The sequence below is a fragment of the Notamacropus eugenii genome, chromosome 1 (genome assembly GCF_028372415.1).
Source record: "Notamacropus eugenii isolate mMacEug1 chromosome 1, mMacEug1.pri_v2, whole genome shotgun sequence".
In the NCBI taxonomy this organism is placed as follows: Eukaryota; Metazoa; Chordata; class Mammalia; order Diprotodontia; family Macropodidae; genus Notamacropus; species Notamacropus eugenii.
Window position 1 is genome coordinate 131,814,317 of NC_092872.1, and position 23,095 is coordinate 131,837,411.

The window sequence follows — 23,095 nt, forward strand, 5'->3', positions numbered from 1 at the left end:
TGGTGACCTGCACAGCCCTCCCTCACTCAAAGCAAAGTCAAGTGCAAGTCATGTCTCTTGATGGCATGGTTTTCTTTGGCAATGAAGGACCAACATACACTTCTAGTCAATCACCCTACCAAGAAATTGATGTTACCCTAAAAACCTGAATATCAGTGGTTACAAAAACTAAACTGGTAGCCTTTCTCAGTTTTATCCTTTATTAAGCAGAAATTCCTCCAGGAGTATAGCATGGTCAAAGACAATCATAGTATTGTAGGCTCAGAGAACCACTGTGGCACATTGGAGTAGAAAGATCCCAGTTTGAATTCTCGGTCTGCTGTTCACTACCCATATAACCCTAGGCATGTAATTTTACTTCTCTGGTTCCCAGTTTGCTCTCCTATAAAATAAAGGGGTTTTCTTCTCACGTAATAGTAGGTGACTGTATAGGATCGCAGCGCTGGACCTAGGAGTGAATTGGAAAGTGGAAGAGAGAAATTCTTAGAGAGAATAAGGTACTTTCATAGTGGTCTCAGTGATCTGACTCCCAGAACACTGCACTACACCAGGACTCTCCATAACTCCCATTTTTCAGATATAGAAACTCTGTCTAATTTTTCTTTTATTTTGATGTTATGTAACGGATGGCTCATTATTAAAGCTCTGGACTCATGTGAACCCGGGCTCAATTTTGAAGTCTTATTGGTAATAACATCAGGCTTGGGCCTCTACTCAAATTCTTTCTTGGAGAAAATCATAATCTCTCTATGAAAACTGTAGTATTTTAGTTCTCTCTGAGGGGTATGATACCTTATTGCAAATATTCCAAGCTTCTGATAATCATTTAAATATTAGAATATTTATTCAAAACAGTAATGAATACAGAGGGCAGCTAGGTGGCACAGTGGATAAAACACCAGACCTAGATGGAGTTAGGAAGTCCTGAGTTCAAATTCAGCTTCAGATACTTCCTACCTGTGTGATCCTGGGTAAGTCATTTAACTCTGTTTGCCTCAGTTTCCTCCTCTGTAAAATGAGCTGGAGAAGCAAATGACAAACACTCCTGTATCTTTGCCAAGAAAATCCCAAAAAGAGGTAACTAAAAGTTGGACACAACTAAACTGATTGAATAACACAGAACATAGAAGTCACTAGTATCCTCACTTTAGCAAAGGGAAATATATCTCACCTCTAGGTTAGTGTTGTTTCTTAGCCCATCCCCCCAAATCCACCAGTATTGATTGTGAAAGTGTAGAGGAAATCTCAGCAGCCTCAGGGCATTCTGGTTGGTTCTGGGGCAGCTGAGCAGCAGGCTTTCCTTTGTTTCCACTGCTTAGGAGCCTAGAGCTGCTGCTATCACCTGTTCTGTAGCTTATGGCTCACCTCCTTTCTGCATGGTCATGGAGCTCTGGTTCCCAACTTGGGTATTTCTGGTTGTTCATCTTTAAGCTGTGGCTGCCTGATGCTGTGGCCCTTTTTTACGTATGTGGCTTTTTTCATCTCTGCAATCTCCCCAAAGTCTCTTCTCTTCATCTTTACTCCCAGCAGTCCTGGTTTGACACCTTTCTGCCTTGTACCTTCAGCCCAGGACAGTCTATGCATTAGTATTATTATTATAGGGAAACAGCAAGGACACCAGCCTGGCTTTCATGAAGTGGAGTAGGAAGACCAGGGAGGTAAGGTTGGACAGAACTGTGAATATCAGCGCCTTGGGAAGTCAAACTGAGGACTTTGGACTTTATCCTATGGGTAAGGGGAAACTAGAGGTAGCTAGGTGGCTCAGTGAGTAGAATGCTGGGCCTGGAATCAGGAAGATCTGAGTTCAAATGTGGTCTCAGATACCAGCTGTGTGACCCTGACCAAGTCACTTAACCTTTGTTTTCCTTAATTCATGGGAAATGGCAAACTACTCTGGTATCTTTGCCAAGGAAACCCTATGGATATTATTGGTGCGCTATAGACACAGGGTCATGACTAGATAACAGCCACAGTGGGGAGGTGTAGGTGTTTGAACAGGGAGGTGTAGAGACCACCACTATGTTTTTGGAAGATTAATCTGATAAGTATTTAAAAATAGACTGGAGAGAGGAAAAGCTGAAGATAAGGAGACCGATTAGGTGAGGAGGGAAGTGGGCCTATACCAGGGTGTTAGCAGCTCATATACCTCCCTATAGGCCCAGACAAACAATGGACAGGCTAGACCAGCTTCAAAGAGACAGTGCTCAGTTTGACTCAGACTTCCTCTGGTTAAGAAGAGAGAGGAAGTGGCATATTGCCACTCTATTAAGGGGAAAGACAACCAAGCCAAACTCCTGTAGCAAGTTGTCTCACATCTGCACTTTCCTTTTCATTCTAACTGCTGAGAAGTGACTGACCCAAAGATGAGGACTTGGAGAGGTGACTGAGGTGGGCTTCTTCATATAATAATGGAAGCTAAGTGCTGAGTCCTAAATCCTCCTTTAGAATGTGTTTTTTGAGAACAGAAAATATCTCTTCTTTTCTCTTCATGCCCCCAGCACCTAGTCCAGTGCTTTGCACATAGCAGGTGCTTAATACAGTAAATCTTTTTCATTCATTCATTCATAACCTTCCTTTCAGTGTAAGAGGGATTCTGGGGGCCAGGATGGAGGAGTAAGTAAAAAAAATACAGCCTCTCAAGAAGAGGAGAATAAGAGATTTTACGGGGAGAAAACAGGATGTGCAGGTTGAGGTGGGAAAAAATAAGTCCACTAGTAAGGCATTTTAAATGAGAACAGATGAGAAGAGTTGGAGGGGTTTAACCTGCATAGGCTGGGAGCAGGCTTTATGCCCAGAACAGAGGTAACACTGGTTAAGAGAATGTATATGGGCAGAGTTTAGGGGATTCAAGTGTTCTTAAGGGAAAGCAGTTCTAGGCTGAAGTTGGAGAGTAGATATGGGACCCCAAGAGACGAAGGGCCTTTACTTCTCCAATGTTAAAGGGTAGTAAAAGAAATGGCTCAACCTTGGACTTAACGTGGAGATGAGGGTGTAGGAAGTGGAAAGAAAGAATGAACGAGGAGAGGAAAGACAGAGATCTAGAGAATCAGGTTTCAGAAAGAGCCAACCTAACTGCGGGTAGGAAGGCCTAGGAGAGATTCAGCAATGCTTTAAGCTGAGTCAAGCTAATTGAGTAACATGAAGCTGTGTGAGAAAAGGCAGATGTGATGACTTAGGAAATCTTAGAAAGATACCGGGGAGCAGGAGAGTTGCTGAAGGACTCAAGAAGGGCAAATGAAAATAGAAGATAGGATTTGTAAGCCAATGGCCTTGACTTTGATTCCTAGGAAAATTCTAGAATACATTATTAAAAGGACAGCATGGAAAGATTTAGAAAGAAGAATGATAATGACTTAGAGGTAACAAAGCTTCATTCAGAATGGATCATGCCAGACTAATTTCATTTTTCTCTGGGTAGATATGGGTAGATGTAGTGCAATCATGAGGCCTCATGATTGAACTATGCAAGAAAACATGGCAACTCCAAAGGAAAAATGAAAGGCCCTGAATTTTCTCTGACTCCTGGTGGGTAGGGTAGGAGACAGAATCAGACTGCTCTGAATTACTTAGATTGTTCTGATTTATTACCCAGTTCTTTGAATATTCCTCATGCTCTTTTTGAGATAGGGATAGAGTCCTGAATATGTGACCCCAGCCTTGGTACCCAGCCCACCACACTCTCTTCCTGGAGAGGAGCTAATGATACTTCTACCCATAGGTCTTTTTCCCGCAAAAAAGATCATGGAGACCAGCCTCAGACCACTGCTACTACCTCTTCCCCTTCTTTCACCCCCAAATGGTTCAACAGGGCATGATTCCCTAAATTCCCCTGGACTCCCTGCTCCATTGTCTTCTGGAGATGGTTGCAGAAATCAGAGGCTACAGGGTGAATTCTCTCACTCTGATCTCAGGAAGTAGTAAGTAAGTAGTAAGTTGTTAATAGCAACACATTAGTAAGTGGTAACAGCAGCATTTCTCTATAGTACTTTTTCAATGTTTTCAAAGTGCTTTATAAATATTATCTCATTTTCTCCTCACATCAACTCTGGAAGGTAGGTTCTATTATTACCTTTGTTTTAAAGATTAGGGAACTAAGGCAGACAGAAGTTGTGAACTACTCAGGGTTATGTGACTAGTAAGTATCTGAGGATGAGAACTCCTGTCTTCCTCACTTCAAGTCCAGTTCTCTATCCCTTGTACCACACAATTAACACCTACTACAAATCAAGGGACCAGGCAGAGTCTGTGAAGGATACAAAGTGTTGCTTTTCTTACAGTGAGTCCTTAATAAATGCTTTTTTATTCATTCGTTCTTTGAAAGCCTCCAAGGAACTTATTATGGTCTAGTAGTAATAGCAGCTGACATATATACATGGCTTTGGAATTTAGACTCTTCTGTTTGAGTCCGCCAATAAGCCTGATCCTTTATATATTATCATTCCATTTTTACAATTGAGGAAACCAAGGCCCAGAGAGGGTTAAATTATTTGTCTGTGGTTACACAGTAAGTGTGGGAAGCAGAATTCAAATACAGATATTTCTTGACTCCAAGTCTCTATGCCATGGTGGTGCCACTTCTCTAACATACAGAAGCATGTGTGTGTGTACATGCACACACATATGTATATGTGTGCATCTATATACATATATGTCTATTTCTATGGGCAAGTACACACATTATATACCATACACATTTGTATGTGTGCATGCATACACACATGTATATTTGTATGGGCAAATATACACACATTGCACATCATGTATGTATACATGTATATATGTATGTACAGATACACACATATTATATATCATGATATAGAACCATTTAATATGATGTAATTATAATATAATATATAGATATATAATGCAGACATATATACATACCCACAAACACACATATTGCATATCATGATATAACATATTTTTTATGTCTGTATATCACATATATATGCATATATAAACTTACATATATTATAAATCATGATATATAATATATGCATATATATGTATGTATCACATGCATTTGTAATTATAATATCACTCCCTGATATGGTCTACACAGTAAGGAAGGAATGGTCCCTGAAGGCCAGCGGCCAAGAGATGATGGCAGTGTAGGCATCAAGAATGCCAGGGCGCCTAGTGCCCATTGCTCAGCTGTTCCAATGTCACAGAGGATGTCTGGATGTTGGTAACTCACAAGGCACAGAATGTTAGGCCAAGTGTTTCCATTCTTAATCTATCCACTTCTCCACCTCCTTGCTCCTTATTGGTTGGCTCCAGGTCCCAACTTGGGTCACCTCTAAATCTGCAAGGAATTAAGACAGTAGAAATAGACAGAAGTATAAGTTTTTCCACATCTTGACTGATTCCAGATTCTAAGCTCCATGAGGGCAGGAACTGTGTCTTGCTGATCCTTTTTCCCATTGCACCTGGTACAGTATTCTTACAGAAGGCACTTAGTAATTAACTTTTAAGATTTGCAAAGTGTTCTACGTATATTATCCTCTCAATAACTCTGTGAGGTAGTTGCTATTATGAGGAAGCTGAGACAGAGAGAGGTTAAGTGATTTTCCCGGAGTCTGAGATTGGATTTGATCTCAGGTCTTGACTCCACGTTTATCTGCTGTATGATCTAGCTGCAGTTAGTGTTTATCTGAGTAAATATTGGCTTAATGAATTATCAGAAGGAAAGGGAGACATTTTCCCAGGGGACACCAAGGTATATACCCTAAGGTGATCCTGTCTGCCTGACTCTGAGAACACTGTGACCTGATACCTGGGAGTGGGGGGTGGGACCCAGTCAGACCCAAGGAGAGTGAGCACCTTTCCTTGCCACTAAGACTTTGTTGAAATGGTTTGGTTGTTTCCCCTCTCCTCTTACCCTTAAATGTGTTTTGTTTCACAAGTGACCACAATATCTTAACTGTCTGATTCACTTCATTGCCTAACCCAAACAGCAGCCCTCTGGGAACCCCATGTCAACGTGTGGAAACGTTATTACTGCTGCTTGAGAAGGATGTGGGCCAACAGCAGGACTAAGTCACCCTAAAACGATTTATTTCTTACTCCCCCACCCCAGTCTGGAGTAACCAGAAAAGATCTCTCTTAAAAATTGAACAGACAAACAAACAAATGAAACCCAAACCCTCATTAGGCCTGTTTGGAGAAATCGGGGACTTCATCTGCTATTGTTTGAACCCTATTTCAAATCTTTCCATCTCAAAACCTAAACATCTTTAATAGTATAGTAGAAAGAGTGTTTATTGGACTTGAATTCCAGTTCTGTCACTTATTGCAGCTATGACCTTGGGTAAGTCATTTAACCTCCATAGATCTCAGTTTCCTCATGTGTAAAATGAAGGGGTTGGACTAAATATCCAGATAGATTAAGGTCTCTTCCAGTTCTAGAGCTGTGATCCTGTGATCTGACATTAGGTGATCTTTGAGGTCACATGTCAGTCGATTGCCCTATTGCCCAGACTAGATCACTTCCCCTGGCTACCCCTCCCTTATAAGTGTTGTCCTCCCTTATTAGAAGATAAGCTTCTTGAGGACAAAGATTATTTTTTCTTTGTACTTGTGTTCCCAGCTCTTAGTGCAGTGATTGGCACTTAGTGAGTGTTTAATAAATGCTTTTCCATTCATTCATTCATTCAGTTCTAGATCTCTGATCTTATGACTGGATTTGAATCCTGGTCTTTTTACTTACTGAACATATGAACTTGAACAAGTCCCCTGCTTTCTCTCAGCCACAGACTCACCTGTAAAATGAAAAATATTTTCCTAAATGATCTCTAAAATAACTTCCTTCAGTGATAGCATGCTGGGCCCGGAGTCATTTTCCTGAGTTCAGATTTGGCCTCATTCACTTAGAGCTCTTTGACAAGTCACTTAACCCTGTTTGACTCAGTTTTCTCATCTGTAAAATGAGCTGGAGAAACAAATGACTAACCATGCCAGTATCTTTGCCAAGAAAACCCCAAATGGGGTCACAAAGAGTCAGACATGACTGAAATGACTGAACAACACTTTGGGGCATGGTGCTAGACACTGGACACAAAGAAATAAAAGACACAATCCCTGTCCTCCAGGTCAAGTACAGGGTCCTGAGAAAATGACTTAAAATTGAGGAAGTTCAAGCCTAGAAGGGTCCTGAGAGATAATCCAATTAAAAATTGTCCTCGGCTTTTGCCATGGATCCAATGGTTGGATTAGGGAGAGACAGGCTGATGGAGTGGAAAAGGATGGACTGAGCAACTGTGAAGAGGCTTTGGTTCTAGTCTCCCTTCAGTGAGACCCAGAAAAGATCAGTAATTTGTCCACTGTCACATCTGATTAGTGGCAGAGTCAAACTGGAACCCAGATTACTCCACTTTTTGTCCTTGACCTCAACTGAGGCAGCTAGTCACCAAATCCCAGCCTGAGTGGGCTAATTTAAATGAGAGAAATGGGCTTTTGGCAAAGAAAAATGGACTACTTTCCTCAAGTCCATCAAATCTGATTCCATCTTATCAGATCCCTTGATGAAGTCATCAATCGAACAAGCAATCAATTAATAAGTGCCTTCTATTTGTCAAGCATTGTTTGCTAAGTGTTGGATACAAAACCAAAAGTGAAACTGGCCCAGTCTTCACTTTAAGAAGAATCAGTTATGGACATCAAATCATGAATACAGTGGAAACTGAGGCAGAGACTCCTTGACTCCTATATAGGAAGAACTGCCTTCTCTAGAGAGATAAGAAATAAGACTTTTTTTTTCTCCCATGACTAGGTTAGACAGAATCCAGGAGGGCAAAGATGGAATATTGGTTGGTATCTCACAGATATAGTTACTGATTTGGGCATGTAGGACTTGGCAAGCTGTCATAATAGTGATTCTTATACACACATACATATGCATACATATACACACATAAAGATGAAGAATATATCTATATCTATATGTACATATATGTATATATATAATATAATGTTTATATATTTTATATATATGTATATATATATATTCAAAACATTTTCAACCTTCTTAAGAAGACCAGTATACAAAGATTACTATTCCATTTTACAGATGAAACCGAGATAGAGAAGAAGGATAGAAATAAGCATTTATATCCCAGGCATTTTGCTAAGTTCTTTAAAATATTATCTCATTTGATCCTCACAACAACCTTGAGAAGTGTGTTAATATTATTCCTGTTTTACAGTTCAGGAAACCGAGGCAGACAAGTTAAGTGACTTGCTCAGGGTCATGCTTTGAGAGAGTGTCTGAGGCAGGATTTGAACTCAGTTCTTCCTGACAACAGGCCTAGTGCTCTGTCTTAGCTAGTGCACCACTTTGCTTACTCAGAGAGGTAAACTGTATGTGATTGCATGGAAGGCAGTGCTGGCCCTGGAGCCAAGACCTCTGGACAGCATCTCGGTCCATCCTTTTTTACTCATCATCCTGCCTCTTCCTAACCCAACCATCAGATCCATAGAAAGACCTGTGAAGTGCAAACAGGGAAGAAAGATCCAAAGGCTAAGTAGTCAGTAGATTTCCCCAAATAGGTCAGCAGCATTGGGTTCTGGGGGTTGCAAATCGAAACCATCTGTTCTGTGGTTGTTCACCGGCCCAGCCCCTTCCTCTGTCTAGGCAGGAGACTCTGTAGACAAGGTGGGTGTGTCCTCTTGAGGAGGTGCCAAGCAAAATGGAGGCAACACCCCTCAACCCAGGACAAATAGCACTGATTCCCACCCCCATGTTGCAGACCTCTCCACATGGAAGGATCAGAAGACAATTCAGTTAATTTTATAATAGTTACAATAGAGATTCACTGGAGTTAAAGATCAATGTGACATAGAGGGAGATAGAGTAATTCCCAAAGGGGTTCTTGGAAGAGGTAGGATTTGAGCTGAGCTTTGAAGGATGTTATAATAGGTCTTAAGAGCAGAGGATTTGGAGTCAGAAGTTCTGGGTTCAAATCCAGATCCTGCTACTTATCTCATGTGACCTTGGACAAGTCATTCTTCTCTTTAGGCTTTGTAAAAAGGAGATGAGACCAAATGGACTCTAAGGTCCCTTTCTAGAACTCAATCACCATGGACAGGATGGAGGCCTTCTAAGTGAGGAAAACAGTATGAATGCAGAGGTAGGGGAGATCACGATGCAATAATGGGATTGTCAGGGGCTGACCTGATTGAAAAGGAGGTTTTGCTTTGTAAATGTTAAAGTATTATATATTATGAGCTATCATAAATCTTTCATTTCAGTTGTTCAGTCATGTCTGACTGTCTCTTTGAGACCCCTATGGGTTGGTTTTTTTTTTCTTGTTTTTGGCAAAGATACTAGAGAGGTTAACCATTTCCTTCTCCAGGTCATATTACAGATGAGGAAACTGAGGCAAACAGGGTCAAGTGACTTGCCCAGGGTCACATAGCTCTAAGTGTCTGAGGCTGGATTTGAATTCAGGAAAAGGAGTCTTCCTGACTCTTCAGGTTTGGCATGCTATCCACTGTGCCACCCAAGCCTTCCACTAGTTCCTAAGATTTAGAGCTATAAGGTACCTCACAGTGGTTCTCACTAGCACAGTGTTGTGCTGGAGTTCTAGACTGGTGTGCTTTACGTTGTATGAAATTTACACTTGCACTCAAATGATACCGAGATCTCCCACCTCCCCTGTAGTGTGCCAGGATTCCTCGAAGCAAATAAGCAAAAAGCAAAACAAAATAAAAAACCTCAACTCTACATCCCTCTTCTTACAGATAAAGAAACTGAGGCTCTGAGTAGTTAGGGGATTTGCCTGAGGTAAATACCACTGGAATGACAGAGATGAGATTTGAACCTAAATCCTTAGACTCTCTATCCAGTCTTCTTACCACTCTTATTGGGTGAAGTCAGATTGGAAACTTGCCATGGCTCCCTAAGCTTGGATTCAGTGATTTGGGAAATAGGGAGCCGTGACAAGTTTTTGAATAGGAATTCAAAATGAGGCTGACAAATCTACTAGGAGTAGCAGGTCTGCCATTTTGTGAGCCAAGCGGTGTATACCTATACATATATACATATATACCTATCTATATATCTATAGATATATACATATATAATATAGTATGTGTGTGTTCTACGTTCAGCATCTGGCTGACAGGGCAGGGAGTCCAGGGATCCTCAGCAGTTTTAGTTTCCTACTCTGTGATGAAGCAAGAAGAGAAAATGAAATCCTCATCTCCAGGTACACATGACATTCTTTAGGATGAAGCCCATTTTCAGAAGGGGCTTGTAATGGTAATTATGAGAGTTAAAGATCTTCCCCACCCATTAATGGGCCTGCCCATTAAGGGAAGTTTGATTAGGGGAAGCCCACACCTTTTGTTGATTTCTAATGCACTGGTTCTCTAGGGTTGTGATGCCCTCCAGCTCCGAAAAGTGTATAAATACTCTGAGGTGGGGTTTTACTTTGGGGTTTACTCATTGGAAGTGTTTGTTTGGCCAGATGTGACTCTGAGCAGCTGATAAGGAGTCCCCACGCTTTGAAAACCCAGATATTAATGCTTTTCTCTCTCTAGTAACTATGTATGTATGTAATGGTCAGACTGTTGCAAGCCCTCTCTGTTGGTTGATCTTTGTTTCTCTGTTTGTATTTTCTCTGAAGTTCAGGCTGCTGACTTTTTCCCATGAACTAAGTGAATGGCATATGTCCTTGATGAAAGGGATTGGCGACCCCTCAAAAGTTGCTTTCCTTTTGAAAAAGCAGATCAAGAACCTGTGTATAGCAGGCTCTCCTGTGTATGCCAGGGTCCTTGCTGTTAAAGTGCTCTAGCCTGAAAGTTCTGCTGTACCTTGGAGAACAGTGAAATGACCTATTTGGTTCTGCACCCCTCCCCCTCGAGATTTTGAAGCAGAAGAAAAACCGTCATCTATGACTAAATCTTAGAATGGCAGAGCTGGGAAGGATCTGAGAGATCTCTTCATCCAACTGTCTCATTTTATACACGAGGAATATCAGACCTAGAGAGACAAAATAGCATCACTAAAGTTAGTGGTAAAACTGCTGTCAGAATCCAAATCTCTCAACTTTAAATACCATGCTGATTCTGTTCCATATGGCGGACCTGCAATGGGCCCAGGTCATGAAAATGCAGTTCAGCTCAGGAGCAAGAGCACTCCTCCTTGTCTTCCTCATTCTTTTCCATGTCATGGTGCTGTAGCTGAGTGACATCCAAGCACTGATAGGGATTGTTAAAGGGGCAGTTAGGTGGTGTAGTGGATACCATGCTGGACCTGGAGTCAGGAAGACTCGTCTTCTTGAGTCTTCATGTGGCCTCAGACACTGGGCAAGTCACTTAACCCTGTTTGCCTCAGTTTCCTCATCTGTCAAATGAACTGGAGAAGAAAATGGCAAGCCACTCCAGTATCTTTACCAAGAAAATCCCAAATGGGATCATGAAGAGTCAGATGTGACTGAAAATAACTCAACATTTAAAAAATACTAGATGGTACCCAGATGACGAAATGAAGAGTGCTGACATGGAATTAAGACCTGAGTTTGAATCTCTGACACTTAGGAGCTGTGTAACCCTGGACAAGTCTCTGGGCCTCAGTTTCCTCATCTGTAAAATTGAGAGCTTTAACTCAAAGGACTCTATGTACCTTTTGGTTCTTTGTCTGTGATCCTATGAAATGAATGCTTTAGCAGAGGAAGGGCTAAGACGGAGATGTCTCCATTGGTCCTTGCACAGCTCTGCACACCTCTAGGGGATTTCTTTATACCTCACCCCCAACAACTTGTCACCACTAATGCCGTCCTTTTCTCCTGAGAGCTGGTAAAATTCTAAAAACAACTGTGTACATGTATTTTTGTGTTAGGAAAAAAATACTCTGGTTTAGTCATCTAAAAAATATACCAAGCAAATCTAATAAATCATTTTCAGGACCTGAAGACAGGATAGAATTAGCTTCCATATGGCTTGTGCATACAGGAGAGAAAAGCCCCCCCTCCCCATTACTACCCCCAACCCTTGAAGTGCTGCAGTGTTGACTCAGTAATAATGTGAATGGTCTTCCTTCCTGACTTGGAGGCACACCCTCTGCAGGTGGTTGCTGGGCTAAGTGAGCTTGCCAGTGTGGCTGATGTAGCTACGGGGGCCTTCCCCACTATTAAGATAGACATCTAGAGTTCATTTCAGCCAATAGTTATTAAGCTATTGTGTCCAAGGCACTGCACTAGGTCATAGAGAAAGAAAGAAAGAAAGAAAGAAAGAAAGAAAGAAAGAAAGAAAGAAAGAAAGAAAGAAAGAAAGAAAGAAAGAAAGAGAGAGAGAAAGAAAGAAAGGAAGGAAGAAAGGGAGGGAGGGAGGGAGGAAGGAAGGAAGGAAGGAAAGAAGGAAGGAAGAAAGAAAGAAAGAAAGAAAGAAGAAAAGAAAGAAGGAAAGAAAGAAAGAAGAAGAAAGGAAGGAAGGAAGAAGAAAAAGAAAAAGGAAGGAAAGAAAGGACAAACAAAAGAAAAGAAGGAAGAAGAAAAGAAAAAGGAAAGAAAGAGTTTTATTCTTAAGGAGTTTACATCCCTTTTCCCCTTTCTTTCTGCCTTTTCAAATCTTGTCCCTTTCATAAAATCTTCCCCGGCTATCCCATGCTATCTGAACTCCAATAGCCCTTAGTGCCAGGACAAATCATGTACATTTAGACAATTAGATTGCCTTTTATTGTTATTCTTTTCTTGGGAGTGTTAATTTTATCTCCAATTAGACTTTAAATTCCTTGAGGAAAAGGACTATATACAAATTCCTCAGCTTGAAATTCAAGGTCCTTTGCAACCTGATTCCATCTTACATTTCTACTGCTGATACCTCTTTATGTACTCTAGCCCTCAGGCAGACTTGATTGATCATTATTCATTAAACTCAGTTTACCCTTTTCCTGTAGCCATGCCTTTTCTCAGACTATCTCCTATGTCTAGAGTGGTCTCCCCTCAAAAGAAATATTTCCATCTTTAAGCCCAACTTGTGTCAACTTCTCCACAAAGTTTCCTGGGATGCACTCTGGGAAGCAATCTGTGAGGATGCTGGAGCCAATTCAAGTTACCTCACAAAAGTCAGTTGTGAAATTTTCATTGTGAGCATTTACACCCCAGAATTTGGCAAGGGTTTGCTTCATTGTTTTTTTGATTGACTAGACTTAAGAAAGTGGTAGAGAAAATGTTATTATTGCAGATTAAAAATAAAAGTATGTCTTGCATATTGTTTTTTTCCATAGAACCAGTTGTTAAAAAACTATCACCATATCCCCTGAAGCAAATGCCCCAAGTTCTCATAACACTCTTCTTTGCAATAATCCCATCTTACTTATAGAGATAGGGAATTTTATTGGTTTAGGGCACTCTTGGGTAAGGAAACTCCCCCTGTCAATGCAAGTGTGCAACTTTTCTGCAACTTGTGGACTTAGAGAGTTGCCTAGAAATTGAATTGAATTGTCCAAGGTCTCACAATTGGTGTGTGTCATGGGCAAGACTTGGGCCCAGGTCTTCATGGCTCCAAGACCTATGGTCTATGCACTAATCCAGGTTGCTTCTTATATCTTAATTCTATGTTTCTCATGCTGTTTTTTCAACTATAAGCTTCCTGAGGGCAAGAATCATGTCTCTTAGTTTTTCGTTTCTCCCATGGCACCTACCACAGAGCCTTCTACCTGGTAAGCATTTAGCAAATGTCTGTTGGTTTGAATTTCAAAAACTCATAGAGTCTCAGAACTAGAAGGGGCTTCAGAGGTGGCAGCAAGATGGTGTAGTGGATAGAGTATTGGGTATGGAGTCAGGAAGTCCTGAGTTCAAATCTGGTCTCCGGCACTTGGTTGGTTCATTCTTGAAGGGGACCAAAATGACACAACTATGTTGGTGTCAAGGTACAGCATGTCCAACTCTGACTGATCAGACCAATATGAGCTCAGAAGGTTACCATAGGTTGGGTCCATGTGAACATTTGGAGTGGAGATGTTTCTGAATTTGAGCATCTCACATTTCTTTTGAGCTATTTGCAAACTGGCTTTGCTCATAGAGCACGGTACTATATTTGATGTGGGTACACCATGCAAGGCAGTTCTTTGCCATCTCCCATGGCACACAATTGATTCCAATGTTTCTCAGAGAGACCTTGAGAGTGTCCTTGTATCTCTTCTTCTGACCACCATTCTGAGCACTTTCCTTGAGTGAGTTCTCCCTAAAATAGTCTTTTAGGCAAATGTACATTTGGCACTTACTAGTTTTGTGATCCAAACAAGTCACTTAAGCAATGTCTGCCTCAGTTTCCTAGAATGTAACAGGTGGATAATAATACTACCTACTTCTAAAGATAGTTGTGAGGTTCAGATGAGATAGTGGCAGATAGAAGATAATTTGTAAAGCACTTAAGCAGTGTCTGGCACATAGTAGGTACTTAATAAAGGCTCATTTTCTACCTTCCTTCTTTCCATATGTCCAGGCTGTACCCAAGCAAGAATTTCCTCTCCAAGATACATGACAAAGGGGTCATCTAGCTTCTGCCTCTTGTGAAGGGAAACTCCCTACCTTTCCAAGTAGACCATTTCCCTTCTGGAGACCTCTAATTGTTGAGGCAGTTTTTCCTTACATCAAACCTTCATTTCTCCCTTAGTTAGGAATTTCCACCTATTACACTTTATTCTTCCATCTTGTTTGAAGTCAAGCAAAGTAGATCTAATCCCACATCCATGTAGCATACTTTGAAAATGGCTATTATGTACCTAAATCCTTCTCTCCTCCAAGCTAAATTTCCTCAGCTTTTCTCACCAATCTTTGTGTGGTGTGATCTCTAAGACCCTCATCATCCTAGGCCTTTCATCTGAACACTTCCAGTGTTCACTTAAAATGTGACACCAAGAGCTAACTATGGTACTCCTGGGTATTGACCAGAGAGCTGAAGCCAGTAGGATTGTCACTTCCCGTGTTCTGGACTCTGTGTCTCTCTTAATATAGCCTAACATTTCATTTCCTTTCTTAGCTGTCATGTCACACTGTTGACTCATATTGGAATGCATTAAAACTCACATTTTAAAAAAATGTGAACTGTTGTCCAACATTGCCTCCCCCAAATATACCTGGGCAGTGACTTCCTTGAGTCAAAGCAGAGGACTTTAAATTTTTCCTATTCAGTTTCATCATGGAGAGGCAGTACAGACTAGTCCTAGATGGAAGAGAGCCAACTCCAGAATCAGAAAAACCTCAGTTTGCTTCGAGCCCAGCCTTAAACCTATACTGACTGTGTGACTCCTGGCAAGTATTTGAACTTCTGTGTGCCCCTAATCAACACTCTAAGAACATACATGACAAAATGTTTGCTGATTTACATTGGTAGAGGGAATTTCTTCACTGCGCATTACCTGCATCATTAATTCATAGATTTGGATAAAAAAATTATCTCATTCAGTTCATCCCATCATTTGAGCCTATCAAAATCTTTGGATCCCTATTTTGTCATTTCATGCTTTGTACAATACCATATCTATGCCTTCACCCAAATCATTGATGAAAATATGTAATCTTTTTATTATCATAATGCCTACCACAGGAGTGGGTACACATTAGATACTTGATAAAGAATTAATTGATTCCTTATTTGATTCATCTCCGTATATTTGACATGCATTAATTGGGCTCCTATGATATACAGAAGCCCTTATTTTGACTAAGAGTTTCTAAGCTGGTTCATTCTCTACTAAGACCTCATAGGGCAACTTTTAATTAAATTGATTAGTTATGTTACATGCCTGTTATGTGCAATGGCCACACTGTCTTTCCAATTAAGTTGGAAAGACAAGATTTACAAGACATCCACCAATGACAGTTCGGTATGAGATGGCACAGAGTCAGATATGGAGCTGAATACAATCGAACAGATACCACACTGTGTGGGACCGAAAGTGTGATGAGCCGTCATCAGGGAGGGAGAGATAATAAGGGAGAGCCATAATTATCGGAGAACACTTCATGGGGAAGGTGGGATTTAGTCTAAGTTTTGCAGGATGAAAAGGACTCAAGTAGGTGAAGAATTTAGCAATTACCTTGGAGTGCCATTCAATTTGTCAGCTTTTTCCCTCCAGTATCTACTATGTGCAAGAGAAGATACCATGGAAAAGCACTAGATTTGAAATCAGAAAACATGAGTTCAAATCCTGACTCTTTCACTTACTGTCAATGTGACCAAAGGCAAATCATTTAACCTCACTAGTTTCTCAGTCTCTCCATCTGTAAAATGGGGGAACTGAACAGATTTCTCTTTGAGGTCCCTTCCAATGATAAATCTGTGCTTTCGTGATAATGGGCTTCAAACTCCAAGATGCAACAGAGCCTCCAAAATGACACCCACAGCCACTCAAAAGAGCCCAATTTAATGAGCCCCCTAGGTCAAGATAAATGAGTGGAGTGTTTTTTGTACAAACCGAGACATGCAGTTGGAATGGGCAGGCTGTTGATTCTGTCTGCCCTTACATATACCTCGGCCAGGCACTACAGATGGACAATGAGAGAGCCAGAACCGAACAGGAGGGAGCAAGCAGGCTGATGGAATTTGAGGATTGCACAACACTTTACACAATCCTGAATTTCTCTCTGACACAAAATCCGAATTTTTAAATGCCAGTATTCTCCTGATAAATAAATCTCTATGACTGACAATCACGGTACAAACATCACAATCTCCAAAGAGCCAAATTTATAGGTGACCCAAAGAGCAATGGAGAAGCCCATGGTAGGCACAGGTAGGCTGTATATTATACACGCTGTCCCAAAAGTCTTAGTGCAGTTTTTAGTTAGTAAACATTTCTAAAGCATGTACTACATTTCAGGCATTTTGCTAAGTTCTGCAGATACAAAGAAAAAATAAAAGATAGTCCCTGCTGTCAAGAAGCTTATATTCTAATGGGAGGTGGGCACCAAGACAGTATACAAAAGGAAGATGAGAAGATTGGGGGCAGAGGGAAGGTACCCATTCAGTAGGAGGTGGGGTATATGGTGAAGTCCAGAAGATTACAGCCAGGTGGGAATAAAGAGATGACTGACGTGGGCTCTCTTTCTAAATGGAGGTTCTGGGACTAGTGCTCTCCTCCCTCCAATCAAATAGGAGGGATAGGAGATAGCGACAGGAGCGAGTTCCAGGACCAATGCGATTTTGCAAGATGAAGAAGCAGCTGGGAAGGAGAGCAACTGGGTGAGAAATGAAACTTTAAAAAGTCATAGCACGGTGCCAGGAACAGAAGAGTTGCGTAATAAATGTTTACTGGATTAGATTCATTGGATTGGATTGGATAACCAAGGATGATTCGGACACATATAAAGTGATATGAAGGACATCATTCAGAAAAGGTATGGCATAAAGAAAGGGTGGGAGTGCGGGAATGACCAACAGGTCTACTGCCTGGGCATTGAACCATTGCTTTTGGGATTGTTACAGGGTCATGGCTTTAGATGCGGCAAGAGAGGTCATTTAGTCCAACTCCCTGATCTTACAGATAAGGAAACTGAGACTCAGGGAGTTTAAGTGATTTTGCCCAAAGATCAAGTGTCTGAGGGAGGACTCTCTCTTTCTACTGTATCTGTTAGAAGACCAAAACAAAGACTCTTAACCCTTTTTTTATGTCATGAACCTATTTGGCTGTCTGGAGAACCTTATGGACCCATTCTCAGAATAATGTTTTTTAAGTGTATAAAGTAAAGGAGATTTTAAAGGAACTGAAGTTCCTGAGGAAACTACAGTTATCAGAATATTTTAAAATATAAGTTCATCCCAGCTTTAGCTTAGAGACTTAGCTCTTCTCAGCAGTACAATGATCCAAGAAAACTCCAAAAGACTCATGATGGACAATGCTATCCACGTTCAGAGAAAGAACTGTGGAATCTGAATGCAGATTGAAGCAAACTATTTTCTCTTTCTTTCTCTTTTTTTCTTTCACTTGGTTTTTCCCCTTTGTTCTGATTCTTCTTTCGCAACAAAACTAATGTGGAAATATGTTTAATATGATTGTACATGTATTTCCTATGTCAGATTGCATGCCGTCTTGGGAAGGGCAGAGGGGAAGGAGGAAAATTTGGAACTCAAAATCTTATAAAGGTGAATACTGAAAACTATCTTTACATGTAATTGGAAAAAATAAAATACTGTTAAGTAGAAAAAAGGAAAAAGTTAAGTTTATAGACTTTAGGTTATGAAACTAGAAAAGGGCCTTCAGTGAATTGCTTTAGCTACCTCTGGAGAATTTATTACAGGAAGAAATGTCATGGGTGCATTGGGATCCACTGGAAGGAAATGCCCACTTTGATGAGATCGTGAATCCATTGAAGTGTGTGCTAGCAATGGGGATACGAAGATAGATAATACACACATTCTGTTCGTAAGGATCTTAAAATTCCTGACTTGCTAGGGAGAAGATCATGGACACAAGTAGCTAAGATACAAGGGAGAGTATGATGACTGAAAAGAAGTCTAAACCAAGTAGTCTAAGAGATTGAGTAAGAAGTTCTCTCTTTCACCTGGATGTCAGGGATTGAATGGTACAGGGCTAGGGAAGCCTTCATGGTGCCACTTCAGTTGACATTTGGAATAAAGGAAGAACTTCAATAGATGGAGGGGGAAAAAGCAGGGAATTCCATTGTTAGCATAGGGAATTGTATGACCAAAGGCACACAGATGCAAGGCAAAGAATAGAATAAGAATGTTGGATGGGGAATTGTGCAATTTGGCTGGAATATATAGAGCATGTGAAGGAAAGTCCTAGGCAATAAGTTTGGAATAGTGGTTTGGAGTCAGTTTGTCAAGATTAGATATCCAAACTTTACTTTGCAGGCAATGGGGAGTCACTGAAGGTTTTTGAGTGAAGGAGAGGCAGAAAGGGCCAAGAAGAGAATTCTGCTTTCCCTCCTTGCCTCTCCTTGTCCCCAGGGGAAATTCTGACACACTCTTTCACCATTGGAAGAAGCCCAGTTTTAATAATGGCTATTAGCATTGGTACTTGGGCAGGTTTTGTATGTATTATCAACACAGGAAATGTATTCTGCATGTTAGCTCCCCATAAGCAGACACCTGATGTAGCATTTTCTGCCAGGGACCAGAGCTGATTCTGTGTTGGACATCACCATCAAGGCACTGGCCCCAGAATTGGCCAGAAAAGAATTTCTTGTCTTTTATTTAGTTCATGAGTTGACCCTAGGTGACCTCGGAGAGGCTGTGGCATCTGTGAGCTCAAGAGAGAGGCATGTGCACAATGGGAGAGAAACACATCAAAATGTCTGGAAAGGGAGAGTAAAGGGGTATTGGCAGGGATGGGCTGTTGGGAGGATGGCTGAGTACATTGTGATTCTAGGGAGGGGTCCAAACACTTTGAAAACCAAACATATGACCTCAGCAACTCTAGTCTCTGCTGTGGTTATTATTTTTTATGGAACCCTGTTGAAAGAGGGGTGATTGTGCAGCCTTAGCTTTTCTAAGGAGGTGGAGCACTTGATTCCCTGCCTTAGTTTAAGCAACACCCCCTTCTCCAGGTATCCTTTCAGTGAATAACGAGATCCATCCAACTTGGTCTAGTAGAAAGAGCACAGTACTGGGAACCAGGAGAACTGGGTTCAAGTCTCAATGCTATCTTTAGGTTGTTATAGATGTTTCAACAGGTTGCTTCTGTGCCTCAGTTAGGAAACTCATCTGTAAAATGAGAGTGTTGGACTAGATCAAGGGTTCCCAGCCCAGGATAAGTATACATTCAAGGACTATGGGAATCCAGTCACTTAGATCATTAACTCCTTGAAAGCAGGGTGATTATTTTGGAGGTTTTCCCCCTTTTTTGATATCCCTGGTACGAAGCATAGTGCCTGGCCCACAGTAGGTGATTGATAAGTGATAGTTGACTGACTGACAAGAAGTATGAGCACTGTTAGGTAAATAACTTTGCCATCTTCCTATAAGATTCCCAAAGTAATAAAGTTAATAAAAAATAAGAAAATTTTCTTCAAGAAAAATTAATCTATTTTATTTCTTACAAGTGTATGCTTGGTATACTCTAGAGTTTATTTCTTTCCATATTGAATAGAGGAAACAGAATGGTTTCCTGAAAGGCAAGGAACATAGAGACTATCAACCAGATGGCACATTACTAAATTCTACCATGCCATTATTGAGCCCCTAACACATGTCCAGCCCTGGGTGAGTCGTTGGAGGGCATCAGGCACTGTCTCTGCTTCAAGGTGCTGTCCTTCTTTTAACTGAGTCTTAAAGGAAACCAGGGAGGTCAGGGGTCAGAACTGAGGAGACGAGACAGATAGATGAAAGCCATAGAAGGAAGAGGCAGTGTTCAGGGGAAAGAAGGCTGGACTGGGAGTCAGAGCACCTGGGTGTAGTTTTTTGATTTACTACTTGCCATAATTATTTACTATTTATAAAAAAAAAATTATAAGAGGTTGTTATGAAGACAATATTTGTGAGATACTATCTGTAAAGCTCAATGCCTGTACATGATAATGAATGCTTTTCCCCTTAGGCAAGTAATTAAATATTTCTGGCCCTCAGTTTCTTCATCTGTTAAATGAGATGGTGGGGGTGAGAGAGGTAAATGATTTCAAAATCCCCTTCAAGTTCCAAATTGGTCATTATTCTATGATAACGAACTTTTGAAAGATCACAATGAAGTAGGGCCAAAGTACCAAAGGAACAATGCATTGGAGACCCCAGGACGGAGAGATAAGGTCTTAGAGATGGAACTTTGAACCACACCTTGAGGGAGAAATGAGTCTGGTTAACTACAGGATCAAGGAACTGAGGCTAGAGGGTATCTCAGAACCCATCTAGTCAGACCTTTCTTTCCCTTTCCCTTTCCCTTTTCTTTCTAACAGGAGGACACTGAGCCCCACAGAGGCCAAGGGGTTGGTTCAAGTTCATACAGGTAATAATGGTAGCCATGCAGGTTAGTGGATAGAGCACTGCACTTGGAGTCAGGAAGTACAGAGTTCAATTCAGCCTCAGATGCTTACTAGCTGTGTGACCCTGGGCAAATCACTTCATCTCTCTGTCTCAGTTTCCCCATCTGTAAAATGGGGATAACAATAGAACCTACCCCATAGGGTTGTTGTGTGAGTAAAATGAGTTAATATTTGTAAAGTTCTTTGCAAACTTTTAAATGATATATAAATGCTATCTATTGTTATTATTATTGGAGAAGGAAATGGCAAACCACCCTAGTATCTTTGCCAAGAAAACCCTAAGTGGGGTCATGAAGAGTCCAACGCAACGGAAACAACCCAACCACAACATTATTATCATAACTTATTATTCTCGGTCAGAGGGGGGATTTGAACTTGGACCTCTGACTCCAGAGTTGGTGTTGTTCTACTGCAAGCTATTCTCCAGAAATGATCAGTACAGATTTTTATTTGGGTGTACCTAAATGATTATAGGGGCAGCTAGGTGGCCTAGTGGATAGAATACCAAGCCTGGAGTCTGGAAGACTCATCTTCGTGACTTCAAATCCAACCTCAGACATTAGCTGTGTGACCCTGGGCAAGTCATTTAACTCTGCCTCAGTTTCCTCATTTGTCAAATGAGCTGGAGAAGGAAATGGCAAACCACTTCTGTATCTTTGCTGATAAAACCCCAAATGAGGTCACAAAATGTTGGACATGGCTGAAAAAATGACTGAATGACAACAAGCTATATTATACTAAAGGAAATAAATTCTTAATTCCTTCAGAAAATTTATCCAGATGTGGTGGTACATGTTGGTAACCCCAAGTACTTAGGAATTTGAGGATGAACGATCTATTGAGCTTAGTAGTTCAGAGCTATAGTGGGCTAAGCCAACTGATCAATCAGGTAGCTGAACTAAGTTCTACATCACTAGATTAAGCCCCTGGGAACCCAAGACTGCCTAAATGGATGGCTAAAGAGAGGCAAACTCACCCATGTCAGAAACAGCAGATCAAAGCTGTCATGCTTATCCACAGTGAGATCAGACCTGTGTGAAGCCCTTGTACTTTGAGCCTGGAAAGATGGGGAGACCCAGGTAAGAAGGGAGAGATAGGAAGGAAGGAAGGAAGGAAGGAAGGAAGGAAGGAAGGAAGGAGAGAGGAAGAAAAGAAAGAAGGAAGGGAAAAAGACAGAGAAGAGAGGAAGGAAATCTAGAAGTTTGTCAGTATTGGTAATTCCAGTGTTACAGATCACAACTCCTCCCTGTCTTAGTAGACAAGTATAGCCGTAGACCAGTATGATCATCAGATTGGAAGGGGCCTTACAATCGTATCTTCCATCTGTCATCATTAAAGAAAAGAGCTGGAGCTCAGAGAAGTGAATTGGCTGATGCTGCAGGAATTTAAAAGATGGAATGATCCCTGGCTGAATAAGGATAATCTAGGGAGGCTTTATGGAGGAGGTGGGCCTGGAGTTAAGCTCTGAAGAATAAGTAGGAATTGGATAGGCAAAGAGGAGGCCACTTTGCCCAGGAGTGCCATGGAAGTAAAGGCTGGTGGCAGTTAGTGAGTCTGGAGAAGGCCAGTTGCTCAGGCTAAATAGAGTTAGAAGGCAAGAGTCTTCCCCCATTACAATGCTTGTCAGAGTAGTTATTATGATCTTGGCAGATGCTGACAGAAAAGGAAGATGGGGTTGGGGAGGGGGTTGGAGGTGGGAGGAGGTGTAGCATGCAGATGTCGCTTGTTGATCAATATTTTCTCCAAGCAAGGAAGGAGGAGCTGTTCTTCAGAAAAGGAGCCAAGGACCAGGCCATTGTCCCTCCTCTAAGATAATGCGGGCCTCTTGGAGGTTGTAGGAGCTGTGAGCAGGGTTTTACTTAGTCTGTGTCTCGAGCCCAGTCCTGACCCTGACACCTTCCTTGGCTCTCAGGCATATTGTGACTTCAGAATGAAGTCATCCTGTTAGCATTTGGACAGGCTGAAGATCAGGGAGGTTTGGTCTGTGCAGAATCATAAAATCATAGACCTAGAGCTAGCTAGAAGTGACTTCAGAGGCCATCTGAGCCAACCCCATCATCTTACAAATGAGGAAACTGAGGCCTGCTATGGCTAGATGACTCGGCTAAGGCCATAAAGGTGCTTGCCTTCATCCTGGACCCACAACCTAA

General features: G+C 41.3%; 1 protein-coding gene and 1 long non-coding RNA gene across 5 annotated transcripts in view; one reads left to right on the plus strand and one right to left on the minus strand.

Moving 5' to 3' along the window:
• The window catches only part of CORO2B (coronin 2B), a 223,014-nt gene that overhangs the window by 80,066 nt on the left and 119,853 nt on the right, over window positions 1-23,095 (plus strand). The window lies entirely within an intron of this gene.
• Window positions 192-22,798, minus strand: LOC140507174 (uncharacterized). Its single transcript, XR_011968233.1, has 4 exons — window positions 21,922-22,798; window positions 6,710-6,761; window positions 5,198-5,305; window positions 192-448 (listed from the first exon to the last, which is right to left on the minus strand). It is a non-coding gene; the product is annotated as an uncharacterized lncRNA (long non-coding RNA).